Below are 14,381 nucleotides of genomic sequence, written 5' to 3' on the forward strand. Positions count from 1 at the left end.
AAAAGAGTCCAAAGTCAGACTGGCTCTTTAGTTTTCCTTTCCCTTTAAAATCCACTCTTTCTGGCAGTTATTGTACGAGATTGCCCTATTATCTTTTGGGATATGACCTTATGTACTAATTAATTTGCATGACTGATCTGATTATTTCCAATGCTAGACTACATTTATGTGGCTTATGTTTCTTTTCCAACTGAGCTATTAACATGGATCAGAAGCCTCTGGATCTTCCCCAAACAGGAGGACTTGGGCAGAAAGCAAAAGGACTAACTGGCTGTACCAGGAAGAGAAGTACCTTTACCAAAGAGAATGTGTAAGAGGACAGGTGACCTAGAGCTGGAAGGACAACTGGACTGATGGAGTTAGTCTTTCTGAAATGCTCATTTTGAATCCTTGCGAAGCTTTTTGAGCCAGATGGCAGCTATAATATTTAGTATTTTTAGTAAGATTTTTCCCCATCTCTTCAGGGCTCAGTAGAGACAGGTACGGCCTTCAAAATGCAACAAGATATGAAGATAAAGACATGTATGTCATGTGAGATACAAGTTAAAAACCAAGATGTTATGTTTAATCTGGCTCTAGGCAGTTCTCCAGATGAATGTTTCTACTGAGTACACAGTATGACCTCTGAAGATTCAGGAAAGGAGGCAGGAAGCCAAGATAACCCTAGCAATCAGCTGCTTATTTGAACTGCTACAGAAGCATTTGCCTGAAAAAATACACTTCCCAGCTTCTCTCCCACTGGACATGGTGTATCAGTCAGCAGTGGCTGCCTGCAGGAAATATCCGTGCTGGGAAGGTTGAAGGACTCAGGGATTCAGGCTCCTGGGTTTACCTCAGTGCAGTTACACAATGGGAATTTTAGCTCCAGATTCATCTGCTAGCGCCTGTTTGAAATTTACATATATATATATATATATTATAAACATAAATTACATAAGGTATAATTCACATGTGGTAAAACCTGCCAGTTTTAAGTGCACAATTCAATGAGTTTTGACAAGTGTATAGTCGTGTAAAGGCCACCACAGTTAGGAAATAAAACACTTCCATCCTCCCTGAAATGTTCTCTTGTGCTTTTTTATAGTCAGCTCCTACCCCCACCTTCCAGTCTCTGGCCACCACTGATCTGTTTCCTAAACCTACGGTTTGCTTTTTCCACAAAGTCATGGACATGGAATTATATAGTGAATAGGCTTTTGAATCTGTTTTCTTCAACAAGAGAACTAGTGGTTCAAATTACCCCAGAGGGGAATTGGGCATTACCAGTGCTCTTGGGGTTCCCTGCATTGTTTATTATCTTTCCTGGGGTGGGGTAGGGGATTGTGGAGAGCCGTGGTGACCTACTGCCCTTCTAAGTGTTCCCGCGTGGCTTGTAGGGCCATGGGAGGGGTCTGAATCTGTGCACCAATCAAACCTACCAGTCTGCGCTCCCGAAGCATGAGGTTTTCTTCTTATCAGGCTTGTTGAAGGTTTGTTCTCCAATCTTACTCCTGTACCACAAGCATCCCTACCCAGGTGAGACCGGATATTAATTAACAGCGCATAGAGCGGTTATGAGCAGAGGATTCAGAGTCATGCAAAAATGGATTTGACTCTTGGTCCTGCTACTTGCATATGGTATGGTTTTGGGATGGTGCCTTAACTTTTCTGAGACTCAGTGTTTTTTTCGGTAAGATGGGATAAAACCACCTACCTCACAGTCCTGTGGGATAAATTAAATGGTATTAAGTATATAAAGTGTTTAGGGAAGTCTTTGGCCCATGCTCTGTCCTTTACAATGAGTTTTTAATCCCTGTTTCTCATTTTGAATTTTAGGTTCAGAACAGTCATTGGGTTGACAAGCTATAAAGCTAACTGGGATTCAAGTTTACATTTCCTTCTACAATGGCTGTCATAGCTCGTGACTTTTTGAAGCGGGTGTCATTTTGGCATGAAGAGTTCCAAAGGCTAGAACATCCTCTCTTTGTCCTCAACTCCAAGATTGATCCTCAGTGCTGATATTTTCTGTGCTTTGACCCCAAAAGATTGGCCAATGTGAGCAGCAGAAATGAACCTGTTTCCCATTTCTTTTGGTCCACTGACTACCTAAATGAAGGCTGGCTCTCATGAAGCCCCGTGGATAAGACTCAACTATATGCGTATGCTTTTCTGCTTGCTTTGCTGTAGTCAACACGGGTATCACCCTTTTCAGAACACTCATGGGTACTTATTTTGTACTCCACTTTTAGTAAAATGCATGTACCTCTTAAGGTTTGTTTATATCACCAACCTAAAAGTCTATTTTTTCTCCTCTTCTTGTTCACGAATCACTGAAAGGGAGAACTTCATCCTTTGTCTTCTGACTGTGTGGGCTGCCTTCGGGATGACGCCGGGAGGCTCTGTGCCTGAGCCTTCAGTCATCTCAACAGATGTCATGCCATGGAAGGTGATTAGCTTCCTGTACTCCAGAATGTTCTGGAACAACAAAAGGGTAAGTTGTGACACACCAGAAAATAAAAGGCAGGCATGTTTCTAAGGCACGCTCTTAGTCAGTGGAACAGACCAGCTGGCCTGGCTCATGGGTGAGAGATGCTGTTTGAGCTGTCAGTTCAGTTGCCAGGCCCCACATCTATAGCCTTGGATGTGCCCACTTGTCTCTGATATCTGCATCTGTTCCTGGAACTCATTCAGGGGGAATAGCCCTTGGAATCAAGGTCCAGTAGGGAAAAATGGCCTTCAGTTTGTACAACAGGGAGGTTTCTTGGGTGGCACCTGAACCTCTTGGAGCCAAAAGTTCTGCTAGTAGAAGGGTTTTTCAGACCTCGACTGCTCTGAGGACATTAAGGAAAGACCTATGGTGTGTTTGAGGACTTCTGAGGGGTTTGGCTAGAGCTCAGTGTATGTGGAGGGTGGCAGAGGATGGGTATGAAAGAATGGATAGGGCCCAGGTTTATATTCTATCAAAGAAATTTGATTTCTGTACCTCCATCCATCAAATTGATGGTGACTTCAACTTTCTCAAGTCTTCTCTCCCCCCCCAGCTTTATTGAAGTAAAATTGACAAATAAAAATTGTACATATTCAAGGTATACAACATGGTGCTTTGATATAGGTATTCACTGCGAAATAATTGCTGTCATTAAGTGAATTAACACATCACTTGCCTCACATAGTTACCAAATCTCTTCTCTTTTTAGATTCTGTCAACTCATGTGTTCTTTTTGGTTGTGACCAATAATATTTTTATATCAACATTACTAGTGATTTTTCTCTTTCACCTTGGTGGCTGTGGTCAAGGTTCAGTGTAAGAACGGAAACAACACCTTGTAACTGGAGCTGCTAACTGATCTATTAGATAAACCTCACTATCAGTGACTTGGCGTAGCAGTGGGGTATTTTTCTCCCTCACTTCACTGACCACTGCTCTCATCATTTTGTCCTTGGTCATTGCTTCTTTTAAAGTCTCTCTCATCCCAACACCCTTTTCCCCCTCACTCCCCGTTTGTGGTTTTGTCTGGTGCTGCCACGATGGGAGAGAGCTTCTCTTCCAAGATGACTCTCTTTCAAGCAGTGCGTCAGGGACCCAGGCTTGCTCCATCTTGTGTTATCACCATCTCCATATATAGCTTCCAAGGTCATCATGCTCGTTTGCATCACATAACTAGAAAGGAAAGGAATGTGAAAGCCTGGGTGAGAAGTTGGTTTAGCTCTGGTCTAAGAGTGATGTCCAACATTTCTGCTCACATTCCATTAGCGTAGGTCACGCCTAGCTGCAAAGAAGGCTGGGAAACATATAGTTGATGGGTGCACAGGAGAATAGAAAATAGCTTGGTGAGCAGCCAGCCAGTGTGCCTTACCACTATAGGTATTACAGGAAGAAAAGGATTTAATACAGGGAATCAGGTGCTAAAAAAATAATTGGAAAGGTACAGGGCAACTAGGGGCTGCAATTTAACAATTGGCTTTGAGGTCACTCCACTACCTACAACGTAGAAATCAAGAGACTGCATCTGTTGCTACCATTGGTGTCATCCCCACATTCTCCACCCTGATACCAGATGATGGACTCTGGAATCTGCCACAAGCACTCATCTCTGCTGGTGCTCACTGATCCTACCCACAGTAAGCCTTCCACCTTTCAAATCTAATCTAAGTGGATCTCATTGACCGAATCTAAAATCACCCTGAACTGTATCAGAGGAGCCTGGGAAATGTAGTTTTAATCTTTCTTCCCCTGTGACACAGTGAAAATGATAGGAGAGGTTGAAAATTGATGCCAGTGCCAATAGTCAATATCTCGCACAACAACTTCATTCAGTAATCCCTGTTTTCATCATTGCAGCTGCTTGGTGATTGCTTCTTTTAGCACCTCCTCTATCCCCTGGTCATTTGTCACCATTTTATTTTATAATGTTCACATTCCAGTGGTAGCTTAGCCTGATACCACCATAATGGGGGAAAGTTTCTCCTCTAACAATGCACCCTCCAAACGAACTTTTTTTTTTCTTTTTTTGAGATGGAGTCTCGCTCTGTCACCCAGGCTGGATTGCAGTGGCATGATCTCGTCTCATGGCAACTTCTGCCTCCAGGGTTCAAACCATTCTCTTGCCTCAGCCTCCTGAGTAGCTGGGATCGCAGGCGTGTGGCACCATACTAGGCTAATTTTTTTTCTTTTTTATATTTTTAGTTTAGTAGAGACAGGGTTTCGTTATGTTGGACAGGCTTGTCTTGAACTCCTGACCTCAGGTGATCCTCCTACCTCAGCCTCCTAGGCAAAGTGGCTCATGCTGGGATTACAGGCATGAGCCACTGCACCTAGCCCCAAACTGACTTTTGAAGGGGAACTGGGCTTTACAATTTATAGCTCCTCCACCAGACTTCATCAGAGTTGCATGGCATCACATGGCAAATTTCTCTCTGGTGACCTATCACTGTTCTAGGAGAGCTTCAGGCCCCTCAATTCTGTTTTGTCTCTGGGTAAGAATCTCTTCTGTTTCTGGGTAGAACGGAAGCAGCATCGTTGCCTAGGGCAATACCTGAGGTTTGTTGTCTCACACTGAGGATATCAAGGATGTGGACACACAAGGAATGAGGTTATGAGTGGAGGTGTAATAGGGGAAAGAAAGAGAAAAGCTCTCTCCTGCAGAGAGAGGGGTCCCAAGCAGATTTTCCACTTCTGCAGTGAAATGACATGGATTTTACAGATGGGCTTGAGGAGGCAGTGTCTGATTTACATAGGGCATGAAAGATTGGTTGGACCAGGTATGTCATTTGCATAGGGTGTGGAAAGCTGGCCTAATCTTTTATTACGCAGATGGTTCTCTACCTGGCCAGCACCATGTTGCCTGTTTCGTTACCGTGCACATGGTGACAAAATAAAGAGAAGATGAAGCCTCCATGTTGAACATACCTGGCCCTCAGGTAGCCCTTTTCTATTGGCACAGCTGCAGGCCTTCATCCATGCAAGCTTCCTTGCCTATCTCTGTTTGCAGCTCAAGTTTTCAGGCTGCTCTTTGTTAGAAAAGAAATAAGTTTGGGGTTGCTTTTTCAGTTAAAAGGAAAATTCTGCCGATGACTCTTTTAACCTTACTATCTGCCTAAATAATCTCTTTGTATTTCCTGTATCAGAACCACCCAGAAGCTTCCAGAATTCGGAATATTCCATACCCCATATTTCCCGCTGTTCATCATCCCTGAAATACTGGCTGAAATTTTTCCCAGGAAGAATTACGGGATTATTTGGCCAACAGGCTACTGCTCTTAGGAGGTGACAGTGCAGAGGAGGACCACCCTGAGTCCGTCTACAGGCCCTGATCTCCACCTGAAGAGCACTCTGATAAGTTATGGTAGTGTTCTGATTCTCTCAAACGATAACACGCAGTTTATCGGTTTTCTCAGAATGATCCTGGGTGGGGCTGCACCACACTGAGTTTTACAGCCCCACTGAGATGATCTGTTGCTTGCTGGAGCCTGGGTAGCAGATTTTCTAGCAGGATCTGAAAAGTCAATGAGTGAAGGCAGAACTGCCCTGGAGAGAAGAAATTCTGGCAGCATAAGCTCAGGGAATTAGTTTGGGAAAGAAAGTTTGTAATAACAGTGTTCTAGTTCCTGCTGAATAAAACATTCAGAGAGCTTTTCTTCTCCCAGCAGAAAAATAAAATACTCTGGTGGCAATAGCATAGTTGTTCTTTTTAAATGTTGTTTTTCATAAAAATCAGATGGTTGCAGTCATCTGACCACGACACTGTTCTCCCTCCTGCTTTTGCACTGGGCATCTTGTGGGGATGTGTGAGACTACATGTCCTGGGGCTGTATCATGGTTCTCTCATTTAAGCAGATGGAGAAACAGCCACTTAAACGAATAGGGCATGAGCCCAGAGAAGGTACAACCAGCTGCAAACAGACCAGTAACTCTGGTTGTTACACATCTGGTAGGTAGTTCTACAGCGACGCAGCTAATGGGACTGGTATTTAAATGGCCATTAGTAGATTCTGACTCTGTGCACCCAATCAAGAAGTACCCTGGAAGCTCTCTCTCGGTGCCACTCTGCTGTCATTTGGCTGCAGATTGGGCCAGCAGCAGAGCTCTGGTCTGCATGGCTGTCATTGTTGCTGACAGGGAGAAACTTCATTTTTGTCTGACTGAAATAGGTGATTCTGGAGTAGGCCCCCCCACATCTGTGAGGCATTGCAGAGAGGTGTGCATCCTGTGGCCTTCTCCTGATAGGTGAGGGTGCCAGCTTGGCACAGCGTGCACCTCCAGCGTCTGCCTCTCATTAACCTTGTATCGACAAAGCCGAGAGCCAGTTAATCCTAGGGATTCAATCTGCGTGAGTGCCAGGTTATTCCTTTTAAGCCCTCTGGCAAAGTGAAGAAGGGGGAAGTGCTTTTTCATTATGAAGGGGCCTCACAAGAGAACGGAGGCGGCCTCTGCCCACCTGGTGTACAATTCTGATTCTGAGGCTGCTGAGAGCCATTCCTTTGCCTTAGAGATTTGTTCACAGTTAAAATGCAAATATCTCTGGCAAAGAGAATTTATTCAGAATGCTTTTTAAACCTTGCCTGAAAAGTTTGAATAATGAGGAGTATAAAGACTTTGAGGAAAGTGGAGCTGGGTATTGATGAGGAACATCTGGACAGTTTAAGGAAAAGAAAAAGGAGACAGAAAGACTGGAAAGATACCTTTTCCTGCCTTTGCCGGGCATCTTTTCTCCACCACTTCTCAGGAAAAAACTATTTTTTTCCCCTTGTTTTTTTATGGATATTAACAATAGGTCAGGTGCAGTGGCTCATGTCTATAATCCCAGCACTTTGGGAGGCAGAGGCAGGAGGATCACTTGAGTCCAGGAGACCAGATTGGGCAACGTGGCAAAACCAAACCTCTATAAAGAGTACAACAAAAACAAATTAGCCTGGCATGGTGTGCATGCCTGTAGTCCCAGCCACTTGTGAGGCTGGAGTGCAAGGATTGCTTGAGCCCAGGAGGTCAAGATTGCAGTGAGCCAAGATCTCACCACTGCACACCAGCCTGGGCAACCATGAGAGCTTGCCTCACTCTGTTCATGCTTGTTGTCCTGGTATAATTATTAATAGTAAGCCCTTTTTACTCTCAGAAAGGTTCCAGTTTGAAGAATAAATCATATAATCACCCTATTTATAGGCACCTCATAGAAAAAGGACATTTGTTTTGTCTCTTTTGTTTCTCTCTTCATTGCTTTTGGTCTGGTTTTGGGGAAGCTGCAAGGAGACACATACTTCTAACTTCACGTAGCAATTCAGTGACAAGTAGAAACATGAATCAAGTTGGGGGTCGGGGGGAAACAAGGCAAGCCTAAAGGACATCAACTGAACCAAAAATGCAGATTGAAGTGGAACACAATGTCTGTGGATCCCTGATTCCTCCTTAGGCCCCTGATGTTGTGATCACTGCTTAGCACTGAAGCTGCAGGCCTGGCAGCAGGGACGAGGCTTTGGAAAATGACATGCTGGGTTAGTCTACTTGTGGCCAGTGTCCTGAATGGAAATTTTTGGGGGTACAATATGCTGAAGATGTGGCTGTGTGGTAGTGTAACTGCCCAGTGGGTTCTTGTCTGCTGCCTAGACAGTAGGGGTGTCGTGTGATGAGAAGTACTCAGAGTAGGGGGAGGACACAGTCACATCTGCTTCCAGCACCAGCAGAGTGAAGGCTGATCACTCGTCCTGGCCTCTCCATAGGAGAGGGACTTTGGAGATATGTGTGTACACACACATGCATACACATGCGTATACACACACACACACAAAGCAGGCACCAACATATGGGAGAGCTGATAGTATGACTTAGTGTAAAAAGGTCTGGTTTTGGAGGCAATCAAACTTGAGTTCAAATCCTCTCAGCTCCACAATTTATGAGCTGTGTTACCTTGGTCAAGTTTCTTAAACACTCTGAGTCTGTTTCCCTAACTATGAAATGTGGTAGTTGTGAGGATTGACTGATATAATATATTCCAGCTTTTAGCACCGTGTCTGCCCCATAGGATGATCCATAAATGCTAGTTTCCAGTGTATCCTCATCCTGTCTTCCAGCTCTAGTATTTAAGAACCTTTAAGCACAGCAGGAAGAGGCTTGTGGAAGTGAAAAATGTGCTCTCTTCTGTCCAAGGAAGCATGCTCACAGTCAACCTTTTATTTAGTTTTTATACTCATTACAGGAAGCATCCAGGTCTAGTCCCATTCATCCAACTTCATATATTCCGTAGGGCCTAGCATGGCCAGGCTCCTGGCTTACAAAATGGCAATTGCTGTGTGGGGGCTGAACAGAAGAACACAGTTCGGTAAAGAACAGGAAGTGTTTTGTTTACCAGAAACCATGCAGCTTGGAGTTATGCTTTGTCTCCTTAAAGTTCCTGCAGGTAGATCCTGTAGTGATTTAGCACGGGTGTTTGTCTTTCAGACACTGCTGAAGAAGTCCTGCTCCTTTTTCTACTTCTTGCTATCCCCAGACAACAAGAGGGTAACAGGATCTGTCCCCCAGAAAACAGCCTGCTCTTGGCCTGTGACTATTGTGCATCCTCTGCGTTTGGCCTTGACTCTCCTGTGTGCAGCACCGTGAGCAGAATATTGATTGGTGTGGAGGAGAAGCAAGCCAGGCGCTACCAGCCTGAGCCTGCATTATAGGGGAGAAATCATGCTACATCACAGAAAATAACTCTTTTTCTCATTTTATAAATTAGCTTGGCAATTTCTAGAATGATGACCCTTTAGTCTCACAGGTCCTGCTGGCAAAGGGTAGGGGAAAAGGAATCAGAATGCAATGCTCCTTGCAATTCCAAAAAGGAAGCCTGGGTGGGAATTACTCTGGCAATCCCTAGGGTACCCTACTGTCTCCCCTCCCTGATTCCACTTTTTTCTCCTTAGTAGCACCGCTATTTTAGCTGCTTTTTTGCAGAAAGCTTTGCCGAAGACCTGGGATCTCAGTTGAGGCTTCCAGGCTGGGGAGAAGGGCAGGGACCCTGCTTTTTATAGCAGAAGAACCATGCAAATTGCTGGATTCCTGTGCCTGATAGTTGACTAGCTTTTTCAGATATAGGTTTATCCTGTATATTGATTTTGTCATAGAAGCATAAAAGCAGAGGTAATCAGAGTTATGAATGAACCAAAACATTGTCTACACTCACCTCTTTGCTCTATAGATAAGGAAATTGAGACCCAGAGAGGTTAAATGACCCACCCAAGGTCTTCACACAGCTGACAGGTGGTCAGGCTGGGCTGGATCAGAAGCCTGGGGCGGGGGCATCAATGTGCTTCCCCTTCCCTGCTCTGCCTATCATAGAAACAGGCTCAGGCTTCCCAAGGGGAAAATGGGCAGATTTTTCTCATTTCCTTTTATTTCAAAGTAAAAAACACATTCTTATTTGTTCTTATTCTACTTGCAAACTCTAATGACTAGTTCTAGTGTTAACTACTTAACATAATTTACTTAATTAGCTAATTACTAGCAAGGGAAAGTAGTTTTCTTTGACCTTTTATTATCCACATTCCTTCCATCATAAAGAAGTTCTTTTTATTGGTGTTGAGTGACATTTGCATAAATGGTGAATTACTTGGCAGAAAACCATAGTCTAGCCCCTGAAGGTCATGCTTTACTTTGCTAAACACTCTGTACTCCTTTATAAAGAAAGGGCAATTTTGAATTGAAAGCAGTACACACATACATACGTACTGATCATCAGGGAGCGTTAATGTCATAATTAAATGTAGAGGAATTGGGGTCCCTTGGATCTAACTTCAAGCCTCCACCCTTTCCCAGTTAGGTGACTTTGAGCAAATAACCTAAGCCTCTATTTTCTCAGTTGTAAAATGGGTGTGATGATTGTGCTTATTTTGTAGTTGCTATGAGGATTAAGTGGAGGTGATATGTATGTAAAGTTCTTAGTACCTTACTTGGTACATGCCAAGTCTTCAATAAATGTTAATTATTATGATCGTTGTTAATACACATGTATCACAGAAAAACTGGAGAGCTCATGCAGATAGGAAGAAGGAAATAAAGTCTGCCTCAATTCCACCTCTTAGAGACTGCTTCTCTTCCCATTGGGTACAGACTGATAGAAGATGTAATTATAGACATGGGTTCCTATTGTAATGTATATATATATTTTAGTCGGCTGTGAGTTCCTAATGTATGTATAATTCAGTAGGCTGCTTTTTTCATTTAACATTCTTTTGTGGGCAACTTCCCTTATTTTTTAAAATCATGACTTTTGAGAGGGAGAGATAATTATGCAACTTTATTGTGGCAGTAGCTAATGAATACAGTGCCCTCAAATCTTTAGATTTTATCTCATTGAATAAAAATGATTTTTAATATCTACAAATTATTCCATAGATATATCATAATTTATTTAATCATTTTCCTATAGTTGCAAGTTAGTTTGGTTTCCCTATTTAATGATATTTTTTGACTTTATAAACTTCTTATTTTTTCTTCTAAACTTGGATTTTTCTCATATAAACTTCTTAAATATAAATCTTTTGTCTGCACCTTTGATCATGTCCTTAGGATATTAAGTAAATTATTGGGTCAAAATGTCAACACTTGTCAGAATCTTAATCCATACTGCCAAGATGCTCTGCAAAAAAGAGCAGGACTTTGCTTTGTAAAGCTCATCCTCCAAAGCTGTACAGGCCAAGGTTTTCCATCGGGCTGTTTTTGTGAAAGCGGTAGTCAAATTCCTAACTAATATCCTTGGTCAATCCGGAGTCATTTTCCTCTTCCTTCCTTTCCTGGGCTGCACCTAGGACAGTTGGAAATGTCTCTGGTTTGGGGATCCTTTGGGATCTCCCCTAAGAAAGCCTTGTATATACTGATTTGGAGGCTACCTAAACCTGAACTTGACCTCTAAACCTCAGCTAAACTAATCCTAAGTCTTCTGATCAGTGGGATGGCATCCTCCATCATGCTTGTATTTAAAAGCTTTCAAAACAGTCAAGCCTGTGGGTTCTTTGCTCAGTCTACTATTAGATGGATAATATTTCTTCTTTGCTAGAAAGTTACTGCTGAAGTTTACCCTCAAAGACTTAATGAATTTGGTCCTGGTGAGGGGACTGACCAGGCACATGGCTTCCCTTCATACTGTGTGGGCAGCAACCCCATCACAGGGAAGCTTTGCTGATGCCCTCTCTTTGTCCAGTACAGAAAATGTTTGCTACCTGGCTTGGGTATTGTTAAGCTTCTTCTCCATCTTCTCTTCCCTGAATCTAGAGTTTTTACCTTTCCTGGAATCCTTTCTGTTCTCATGGCTGCTCCTCTGAATTCATTTATGCCTCAAACGTTGCATCTTTTTTTTTGAGATGGAGTCTTGCTGTATCTCCCAGGCTGGAGTGCAATGGCACTGTGACTTCTGCCTCCTGGACTCAAGTGATTCTCCTGCCTCAGCCTCCCAAGTAGCTGGGATTGCAGGCACGCACCACAACACCCGGGTGCCCAGCCAAATGTTGCATGCTTAACTAATTGGTTTCTCTGCTGCCAACCTCTTCTTCCTCCAACCTTCCTGCATACAATTGGCAAATTAATCTTTTTTAAACATAGTCCTGAGGCTGCCACTCTTCACTGATGACCAGATTAAGCATTCTTTCAAGGCCATCCATTGTGTAGACCCTGTTTCCTGGTTACTCCATTGCATTTTCCACCCAAAAGGCATTACTTGCTGTTCTCCTGTGGACCCAATCTTTTACTGACTTCTTACTTTCCCCTTGCCTTAATTGCCCTCCCTTTTCCCATGTCTCTGTGTTGAAATTTCATCAATGATCAGTGTCTATCCCAAATGTTCCTATGTGAAGCCTGTCGTTACCCCTTCACTAGAATGAAAGCTTACTCAACATGAATACCTAGTGCATGTTCCTCTCTCCTCTCAGTTTGCCCCACATTAGAATGATTCTTTTGGCTGGAGAATTCTCCCTTTGTCCCAACCTTGGCAGATAATAAACTCCTGGAGGGTAGGACTGTGTTTTCTTCCTCTCTATATCCCCTGCATCACCTGAAGAGTGCTCTGTACGTGGACACTCATGTGTTCTGAGACAGAAGTCCTCAAACGCAGTCCTCCTGTTGTGTTGCCTAAGAGCGGGAGCAGCACAGCTGCCTGGATTTATTGTTTTTCCCAGGAGAGGTGATTATAACACTTTGTCTTCCCCCTTTGGCTTTCAGCTAGTGGCTCTGCATCTAATCTCTAATTTTCATTTTGTTTAGAGGGTTGTTCTGTCTTCCCAGCCAAAGCAAAATGATGATGGTAACAATGTGAGTTGTTATTTCTTGAAAACCTACTATGTGCTAGATACTGTGCTTTATACATGAGATCTCATTTATTAATCTTCACAAACATTTTATAAATTAGGTACTATTTCCCTATTTTATGGGTGACAAAATGGAAGCCTGGAGAGATGAAAGAAACTGCACCCAAATTATTGAAGTCATAGGTTAGGGTTAGAGTCAAGAGGTGAACCCAAGGCTGTCACCCCAAGTCTTCTCATTATGTCCTGCTAGAAAAGGATGACTTAAGGGTGGGGGGATATCAGACTTGGCTCACTTTTCCTGGGACCTAAGACCATGAGGCTTTTGCAGCAGAGGGACATGTAAAACTCTATTACAGCTTAGTTATGCTGAGTTCTGGTTCTTCATCTGTTGCAGGACTCAGGAAAGGACAGGGAGACTGAGTTAAGCCTCTTCTCCCAGACATATCACTGCACCAATAGGCGAAATGTACCCCTGATGTTAAATTTGTGGGAAACTTGACTCATTGCTATACTATCCAAGTCATCTGCTTGCTGGGCAAAGGCAGTTGAAAATGGATATAGTACATGCCAAGATTAAGACACTCTCAAAACTAGTTATGGTGGGAGAATTCAATGCTGCTTCTTAAGGAACTCTAGAAAACAGTACCTTTGCTTAGTGATTGATGTAAAGTAGTTATTTAATAGACATTAATCAAATAAATGAATGACTTAATGAATATGGGAATGAATTAGTGGTATTTTATGGGTTTTTTAAAATGGCAAACAATGTGGAATAATGGGAAAAATGGGATCTGCCAATCATTAGTGCTCTGACCTTGAGTAACTTATTCTCTCTGAGGTTCAATTTGTCACGTGTAAAATGGTAATGTTAATACCGACTGTCAAGAACTGTGAGAAATCTAAGATTTTATCTACTTTTTTTTTTTTTTTTTTTGAGGTGGAGTTTTACTCTTGTCACCTAGGCTGGAGTGCAATGGCATGATCTTGGCTCACTGCAACTTCTGCCTCCTGGGTACAAGTGATTCTCTTGCTTCAGCCTCCTGAGCAACTGGGATTACATGCACCTGCCTCTACGCCGGCTAATTTATATATTTTTAATAGAGACGGGGTTTCACCATGTTGGCCAGGCTGGTCTTGAACTCCTGACCTCAGGTGATCTGCCTGCCTCGGCCTCCCAAAGTGCTGGGATTACAGGCGAGAGCCACCATGCCTGGCCTGATTTTACCTACTTTCAACATGTCCTGCCACATTTTCAAAGATGCTTGTGGAAGACATGGGTATTTTGGGTCAGGTACATGGACTTTATTACTCATGGCATAGCAAACCATGAACATTACTATATTTGTATCAGTTTCCTTTGCAAATGGCTCTGATGTATGCTTGTACAGAGAGTGAGCTGTGTTGAAGAAGAGGGACCCCCAAGACTAGGTGACCTGGATTTTTAAAATGGGCAGTAAGCATGCTTGCCCTGTCCTCTGGCAGAAGATACTGTCTTCCCTTTTTTCAGGCTACTGGCTCTCCACATGTCCTTGAGAAGATGTATGGGAACAAAGGCTGATACTGCCACGCTTGCAAGATATGGAGAATGCATGAGATCTGTGAAGGATTGCCTCCCAAAATCTACCTCATGG

Source organism: Sapajus apella, unplaced genomic scaffold (genome assembly GCF_009761245.1).
Source record: "Sapajus apella isolate SASKATOON/1434 unplaced genomic scaffold, GSC_monkey_1.0 scaffold9, whole genome shotgun sequence".
In the NCBI taxonomy this organism is placed as follows: Eukaryota; Metazoa; Chordata; class Mammalia; order Primates; family Cebidae; genus Sapajus; species Sapajus apella.